The sequence below is a fragment of the Pelodiscus sinensis genome, chromosome 14, assembly GCF_052426305.1.
Source record: "Pelodiscus sinensis isolate ZL-2025 chromosome 14, ASM5242630v1, whole genome shotgun sequence".
In the NCBI taxonomy this organism is placed as follows: Eukaryota; Metazoa; Chordata; order Testudines; family Trionychidae; genus Pelodiscus; species Pelodiscus sinensis.
In genome coordinates, this window is record NC_143065.1 from 3550764 (window position 1) to 3560000 (window position 9237).

At 41.6% G+C, this 9237-nt stretch overlaps 1 long non-coding RNA gene and 1 pseudogene across 1 annotated transcript in view; one reads left to right on the top strand and one right to left on the bottom strand.

Annotated features, from left to right (window-relative positions):
• LOC149523568 (uncharacterized) overlaps positions 1-9237 on the bottom strand; it is a 174044-nt gene that overhangs the window by 31220 nt on the left and 133587 nt on the right. The gene's annotated exons all lie outside the window — the stretch shown is intronic.
• On the top strand, positions 1357-2497 carry LOC142818363 (targeting protein for Xklp2-B-like; annotated as a pseudogene).

Below are 9237 nucleotides of genomic sequence, written 5' to 3' on the forward strand. Positions count from 1 at the left end.
AAAGCAAACCTAGTTCACAAATTCCACAGTCTGGACGTAAAGCCAAGTGATCAGCCTCTCTCATGACTTTTTTTGCCTGTCCCCCAACTTCTCAGACCGATTTCAGTGCTGATGTGCACCAACATGTAAAACGTTAACAATTTCATGAAGGCAAATGGCTGAGCTGTGCTATCTCCAGCTGGGGATCACTCGTCACTCAACATGTTCAGATGTTAAAGACTGAGCCAGGTTTTGATAACACACACAAATTAACTATTTTGCATTATCTAATTATATAGAAGGTGTTCTCATCAATGATATAGATAATGACATGAAGAGTACACTTACAAAGTTTACAAATGATACCAAGCTGGAAGGGGTTTCAAGTGCTTTGAAAGACAAGGTTAGAATTCAAAATGATCGGGACAAATTGGAGAAATAGATAGAAATGAATCATCAATAAGAACAAATAGCAAGTGCTCCACGTAGTCAGCTGCACACATACAAAATGGAAAATGACTGCCTACAAAGGAGTATTGTGGAAAGGGATATGGGGGTCATAGTGCAGTACAAGCTAAAAATGAGTCAATGGTATAACACTGTTGCGAGGAAGTGAACATCATGCCGGGATGAAGTAGGAGAAGTACTGTAAGCAAGACAAGAATTCTTCCAGTCTACTCCATGCTGATTATGCCTCAACTGGATTGTTGTGCATGGTCCCGTCCATGCCCTGGCACTGGATCAACACCCTTAGCCCAGCCCTGGAGGTCCTGGCCAAGCTCCAGAGGATGGCCCTGGAGTTCTTTCATCCAGGACTAAACTGTGTCTCTGCAGATGTTCAGTGTCTTCCCCTGGAGGAGGAGGAAGGTCAGGGCCTGGTCTGCATGCACATTCAACCACAACAGTTTTAGATACATCAGACCGTCACAAATCTCAGGCTTATATAGCATTATGGTATGTTGTGTCTTGTCTGCCTCTTTTCTAATGGTTTTTAAACGTTAACTTTTTGATTGCCACTGCAGAGTCAAAGTTTTCAGAGAATCTGAAAGATTGAGGTGAGAATGTTTCATTTGCAATCTTCCTATTCCTAGGATACCAAAAAGACCTGAATTAACTTCAAGACTCTGAAGGATGATGATGTGTAGAAAAGTCTCTGAGAGGTAGCCATGTTAGTCCATGACTTGAAAAATGAGTCGTCCTTTGGCACCTTCGAGACCAACAAAAGTATTTATGTAGCATCATGAGCTTTCTAGGGCAGACACCTACTTCTTCACAAGATCATCTCATCTGATGAAGCGGGTTTTTGCCCATGAAAGCTTAAGCCCAAATAAATCTGTTCCTCTTTAGGTATCCCAGGCCCCTTGTTGGTTTTGCTGACACCGCTACCCCTCTGATGTTGGTTCTCTAGCAACCTGGAGAGTCTCCTTAAATGGTGCTAAAGCTCTTGCTTCGTCAGGAGCTTCTCTTAGGGTATCTAGAAGACTTCTCTAAGTAGGGTATCAGCAGGAGAATGCCCAGGAATGCAAATATTAGGCCAAAGTCAAAGCAGAGAGATGCACCATCACTTCCACCAAAAAGGAAGATGATGCACTCACTAAAAAGCAGAAAATGTACAGCAGAGTCCTGCTGGAGGCTGAGTACCCTAGCAAGAGAGAGAAATGGACTCAAGTATTGATCAGCAAAGATCACTCCCAGAGCACTGAACTCTCCCCATCCAGACCCAAAGTTGAACATGACTGTCATGCCAACAATGCTGAAGAGGAAGACTCTCTAGCAAGCTAAAGAGCATAGAGGAGCAGAAACAGGAAAAGATGAAGCAATTTAAGCAAGAGACTGTGGAGCTACACAAAAAGAATGCAGAGTCCCTGAAATATATTATTGCTGGCTAAGGACAACCCGTGAAGAAAATGATTGGTCAGGTAAATCCAGATGACTTCCATGTCTGCACATGACAAGCTTAAACCGCACACAGAAAGCAAGCCTGGGATTAAATACAAAGAGCTGAATTTTATAGCAATGCTGAGAATACCCTTCAACTCCAGCATGGGTGGTGAGAGGGGTCCATTACCCCTAACCTTTCCAGTCACTCCCATGGAGGAAGTTTGAAGACACTACAGAGTATGCCTCCTTTGGTTAGCAGACTAAAGACTTCTAGAAATGTCTTCTGTCTCATTACCATTGGCAGAGCAGGAGGACTAATGAAAGTCCAATTCCAATAAAGCCATTGAAGACCAGGCTGACACAGCCAAAATTCCACAGCTTCAAACAAAACAGTGCTTGAGACCTGTCATTGCAAGAGTGCAGCTGAGTTGGAAGTAGAGGAAATAGAGAAACTGACAATACAAATTCAAAGCTCAGGAGCTTCATCCAAAAATCATCGAAGGGGGGACAATCCCTCATGAAGCCACAAAATAGTTCCCCAAACACTTTGAGCTGGCAACGGAGAAAAGAGCTGAAGAGCGTCAAGAGTTTGAAAAGCAACTTGGAAACGGAAAGAGAGGCTACAAGACAACATCAGGCAGCAAGAAGCAGAGCAGGAGAAGGATGAACTTGCCAAACTGAGACAAGAACTGATCTCAAAAGCAAACCAAGTTCACAAGTTCCACAGTCTGGACGTAAAGCCAAGTGATCAGCCTCTCATGACTTTTTGCCTGTCCCCCAACTTCTCAGACCGATTTCAGTGCTGATGTGCACCAACATGTAAAACGTTAACAATTTCATGAAGGCAAATGGCTGAGCTGTGCTATCTCCAGCTGGGGATCACTCGTCACTCAACATGTTCAGATGTTAAAGACTGAGCCAGGTTTTGATAACACACAAATTAACTATTTTGCATTATCTAATTATATAGAAGGTGTTCTCATCAATGATATAGATAATGACATGAAGAGTACACTTACAAAGTTTACAAATGATACCAAGCTGGAAGGGGTTTCAAGTGCTTTGAAAGACAAGGTTAGAATTCAAAATGATCTGGACAAATTGGAGAAATAGATAGAAATGAATAGTCAATAAGAACAAATAGCAAGTGCTCCACGTAGTCAGCTGCACACATACAAAATGGAAAATGACTGCCTACAAAGGAGTATTGTGGAAAGGGATATGGGGGTTATAGTGCAGTACAAGCTAAAAATGAGTCAATGGTATAACACTGTTGCGAGGAAGTGAACATCATGCTGGGATGAAGTAGGAGAAGTACTGTAAGCAAGACAGTGATAGAGATGTAGCCGTGTTAGTCTGGTGTAGCTGAAACAAAATACAGGACTACCAGTCTACTCCATGCTGATTATGCCTCAACTGGAGTATTGTGCTCTGTTCTGAGTGCCACATTTCAGGAAAGATGTGGACAAATTGGAGAATGTCCAGAGAAGAGCAACAAAAATGATTAAAGGTCTAGAAAAAATGACGTATGAGGGAAGATTTAAAAAATTAAGTTTGTTTAGCCTGGAAAGGAGAAGACAGAGGGGACATAATAGCAGTTTTCAAGTATATAAAAAAGTGGTTACCAGGAGGAGGGAGAAGAATTATTCTTCTTAACCTCTTATGGTAGGACAAGAAGCAGTGGGCTTAAATTGCAGCAGGGGCAATTTAAGTTAGATATTAGGGAAAGCTGCCTGTCAGAGTAGTTAAACACTGGAATACATTGTGCAGGAAAGTTGTAGAATCCCCATTACTGGAGATTTTCAAGATCAGGTTAGACACTCACCTATCAGGGATAATATTGCTAATACTTAGTCCTGCCATGAGTGCAAGGGACGGGACTAGATGACCTCCTGAGGTCCCTTCTAGTTCTGTGAAATCTGTGAAAATTAAGGGTTTATAGATACAGTGAAGAGAATTAGATTTTTAAGAGCGTGGTAGACTGCTGCTACTTCCCTGCCTATCATATCTGCAGAAACACTGGCTTAAGATGTACAAACAGCTTTAAACTCACTCTGGTCTTAAATAGGTCACCTTCTATGCATTTCTGCATAAATATATGTTGGCACATGGCTATATATGAATTACTAGAAACCTCTGTTAGTTTACATTACTGACCATTGGGTGCTATACTTTATTAGTATTATATGGGTTACTACCATGCTACTACTTATTTTACTATTATTTATTTCAGGTCACTGGTACTTTTTTATTGTCTCTAAATTGCTCAGCACTTTCCAGCATTCACTGAAAATCCTTTAGTCCTAAATGCATTTTTAATTCTCCTCCTTGTGCTCTAACCTGTAAACAGAATCTAGAAACACAGCAGATGAGAGAAAAAGGGAGAAAAGCCAGCAGCAAACCACATGCCTTTTAAAGCTAGAGGCTTGTGCCCTGCACTGAGCGTTTTAATTATCTTGCTAAGTTAGTGACCCCATTGTATGATCCTTTCCTTGAAAATGGGGAGGCATTTAGTTGGTTCCTTTCTTGAGAGCATTGCCTCTTTTGAACATGAGATGCTGAGCAAGTTTATGAACAGGGCTGCTGTTTTATTTACTCTCAATTAATCATGCTCAACTGTAAACAAAGTGTCTGTTTTAGTTCTGCTGACAATTATCCACTTGTCAACATCTCCCTCAAGTATTTTCAGCATCTGGCAACTGCACAAAACCGCTACATCAAAATGAACATTTTGTCTCAATAAAAAGATCACCATGTGGCAGGTTTTCATTCGTTTTCTTGCCCATCAGCACTCAAGATATATTGTAACTAATACAGCCAGGGCTCCTTGTCTAGAGCATTTATCCACAGACATGGGAAAAGGTCTTGTGGACTTTAGAGGAAGGCTTTTTTTTTTTTTCCTTGTGGTGCTGTGGTACAGTCTGACTCAATTGGGGGGGGGGGGAGGAGTGCAGTGGGGCAGGAGGTAAGATAGGTGAAGGTGGAGATAGGAGGAAGGCCTTATTTCTGCTGTCTTCAATCACTAGCAATTATGCAGGAAGATGGAATATTTTAACATCTCTGTTTAGGTGCCCTGTATAAACTTACAGCAATGGGTTTCATACAAGGGACTTTTATTTCTTACTCAGGCAGACCTGCGATTGATTTCACAAGGTTTGCCTGAGTAAAGGAGGAAGAGTAGCATCAATTACTTCCTTTCTATTGGGACATTTACTTCACCTCTTTTCCCCCCTCCCAACCCCTACACTCTACCAGTAAGATTCTACTCCCTTCCAAATGCACTAGGACAAGCTTTCCTTTCCTTATTTTCATGGGCTGGGGTTGTTTCAGTCCTCAGTGCTTCCTTGCTGGTTTAAATTCACCCAAACCAATCCTGTCAAACAAAAATCATGATTCCAGCTAGCTCAAAACTTGACTTGCATTTTTCATATATACCCCCCCATATGTATGTTCCAAAATCGCCATAAGACAGCAAAACGGAAATCAAAATCAGCTGGTGACATTCCATAAAGACTACTGACATCTGTCATTCTGTTACTATTCAAAACATTGTACTCTACTTGTATTTTCATAAATTGTCTTAGATTGTCAACTCTTTAGCTTGAGGACTGAGTCTGTCTCTGAATTTCTAGTGTGCCTAGCCTATGTTACTACACTGTGCTATTAACAGATAAATAATATAATAAAATCATAACCTAAATAAGGTTACTTTTTAAATGGTTAATCATAAAACTTAATCCTGCTGCCACAGAAACCAAAGGCCAACAACAGGGGTTTTCTCCCTTAAGACAAAAGAAGATGGGCTAAAACCAGAAGACAGCAGCTTTGACATGGAGCATTGAAAATGAAAGTCCCTTCATTCCAGTAGCACAGTATTGTGTTAGCAAAATAGGTTGTATTATGAAATCTTCTCTTGTGAAACATGCAGATATCTGTACTGAAGGTTCATTTTCTTTTCCCTTTCAATATCTTTAAACTGACAATATGTAAATAAAATAAAAACCTCCCATGACCACTTTTCCCAGAGTAGATTGCAATTTTATGTCAAGAATTTTCAGCTACACAACAATTAAGTTAATTGTTTTTTTCCCCCCTCTGACTTGGAGACAAAGGTGTGTGTGTGTGTGTGTGTGTGTGTGTGTGTGTGTGTGTGTGTGTAAAAATACATAAGGCTGACTAGTCTCCACAGCTCTCCTTTCCCAAATGCCTGGGCTTGAAATACTTCAAAATAAGAACAAAACAAAATAAAACACTGTTCATTGGGAGGTGGGGGAGGGGATGACTTATGTGAATAGATTATACAAGCAGGTGCAGATATTCTTAGCATTTGAAAAAAATCAGGGGCAGGTTTACAAAGATTTTTCCCTGACAAAAGCTAATCAATCTTAAGATGTGTAATTGATTTTAATGAAGTAGTTCTTTTTTTCTTCTTGCATTAATGATTGCCTGGAGTCAATAGCAAAATCTGCGCACCCACAGCATTTCTAGACAGTTTTACTTGGCTGTGCCTGGTTACTACCCCACTGAGATACAAGTGGGCACCAAAAGGGCATCAGATTAGTCCTGCTCAATCTTTCAAAGGGCCAGAGGTGAGACATTTTCTATTGTCAACACCTCCCTCTTTAACCTTCTAATTTATGCACAATTAATTGAGATATCTTTTATACTTGATGTGTTGTAAAATTAATGCCTAATTTATGTAATTAGTCAATTAACCATAATTCTAACATATGGTTCCAAATGCCCAGAAGGTGTTCTTGTTTCCCAGGTACTTATTTTGATGTCACGAAATGAAGCTAATTAATTTTACATGCATATTAATTTAGGATCTATTTAGCAGCTCCCTTTGTGAAAGCAGATTTAATATTTGTCTTTCTAACCTTTTTGGGCAAATTCTGCACTGGATGTTGAAATGAAGGTGACTTTTAAACACATCTCCTCCTTTCCTCTCTGGAGTGTCTAGTGGCACTGGGTCGTTCCCTCTTGTGTGAAGATCCATGGGGCTGATTAGCTATAGCTTTCTGTGCATCTTTGTCTGTCGGATGATCTGGCTATTGAATTTAAATCCGATGAATATTTAATATTAAACATTTCTAAGGGATTTTTGTTTGTTTTTTCTAAAGCACAATATCCCACGGACATTTAAAAAAATAGTTGTTCTTAATACAATGATCCTTGGAAAAATTAAAAAGTGTTGCCTAATCAAACAAGGAGTGCAGTCTTGCAAACCTGAGACTGCTATCTGTGTCTTTTGATCAGCAATAGTATTTTATTTTACCTGAGACCGCTTGAGAAAAAGGACCGCTACTAGAGCGAGTCCCCCTTGACTTGTCTTTAAAGGAATAATTTTGTCTCCACATCTTCCAGAAACATCTGGTTTTATTTTGCCCAGCAACTTTGGAAAACAAGAGACAATTTATCTTGGTCCACTTGCTACAGAGATTAACGGGTTAATCGGATGGGGCTGGGGAGTGGTGTCCCTCTAGCTGTTAAAGTGTTATAAAAAGACTTCAAGGGGGTGAGAGTCACTGTAGCCAATACTTCCAATTCACGGTAACTCCCCCCTCCCGCCTTACAGAAAACAGACGTGTCGACTGTAGAGTTGCAAAGTGGCGTGCAAATGTAATACACTGCCCAGGACGTAAACTCGCTTTCTCCTGCATAGAGAAGTATTTATGAAAGGTAGCGCTAGGTAAGTAGACTCAAGTACTGTGTTGATAAATTCCTCCCTGGCCGTGGTAAATTACTTTCTTACCGGGTGGCAGGGCAGTACAGAAGTTTGCTTTGCCAAGAGGTCTACACAAGTGCTGCGGTGTCATAAAACTTTTATCCCTCTTTCTGGACAAATTAATGAGCAATTTAATTAATAAAATCAGAGGGTAGTATAAGTGCGATGGTAATGAAGTTAAATGAGTGCACAATAAAATATTCACTAATCCAGCACATTGGCAAATGCCCCTTTAATTCTGCTTAGCACTAAAAGGGGTTTGAGCATCATAATGAGATTCCTCTGTCTGCTAATTAATTGACACCCTCCTGAATATTCATATGTGCTAGCACCAATACGTTCCTAATTGCACCGTGGAATGGATCTCAGAGGAAAGTAAATCGCCATAGACTTAATTAAAATAATGTATGCCAGATCTAGCACGCTGAAAATGAGACATTTGCCATCAAGCGGTGTAAGAAAGTGGCACCTAGTTTGTAGAGCGAGTGTGTGTATGTGGGGGGGGGGGGAGTTGATCCCTCCCAGGGTGAATTAAGGGGGGGGGGGGAGAAGGGCTCAGACTTTCAGCAGTAGGAGCGAGGAGCAAATGAACGTCCAGTCTCCAGCTCGGGGTGTCAGTAAGTAGCCTCCAGCGAAGCGCAGGGTTGCATCCGATGCACAGGAAAACCAAGCTCCCCAGTTCAAAGCACTAGAAGCCGGCTTGACATGCCCGGGTGCAAGAAATCTGGTCAGGGATGCCCTCTACAGAGGTATGGAGGGAAAGTCGTTTGTCTGAAACGCACAGAGCGAGCAGCCGCCTCTGCAAACTTTTTCCTGGAGGGAGAAGCAAGCGGGTGTCTTTGACAATCGGGCTCGGAATTGTTCTTTGCATCTCCAGACTGATGCCGAGAGCTGAGCTGGTGTCGTTCGATTGTTCGGGTGTTTAAACCCTGGCAAGTTCTTATGGCGAAATTAGGGGTGCGCCTGGCTCCCAGCAGTTCGGAACCCCGCCCCACTCAGGTTCGCCTCTGACTCGTGTGGTTCCCTTATAACATTTCTGCGGGGCTGCAGCGGGGGCGTTTTTACCCACGATGTGTCCAGCTGTCTCCACCGCGACTGCAAATCGTATTTAAAGCACATTCATGCGTTTATCCCTTTCCCACCCAGCCAGGAAACTGAAAAGAAAGCTGGTTTCTCGCAAAACACCACAGGTTAGAAACTAAAAAGAGTTTATTTGAAGACATACAAATGCATATTTATTATACACATGTAGGCATTAACAATGTAAATGACACCGCCAGCACTTGCTGGTTGTTTATTCATTAGATCTTTAGAAAATCTACATAGCCTCCAGATAGCTGGATGATAATGCGAAATACACAAGCCGTTTACACAGCTAGCTGGGTAGAGCTCTGCGCTTCGGGACAAGGTGTCATCAACAGGTCTGAGGGACCCAAGGAGGAAAGAAAAAGTCACACATGGGTACGTAATCCCTCTAACCTCCTAGAAGAGGAGCTGGTGTGGTCTAGTTAAGGACGGACGGAGCGGGTTCGCTTCCTCCTTTCTGTGTCGTGTTTCATCTGCTTTGATGAGGCAGAAAATGTTCGTGCCAGTTCAAATCATGGCAATCTAAAATGCACAACCCCCGTTCACAAAAGGTTTCCTAGGGC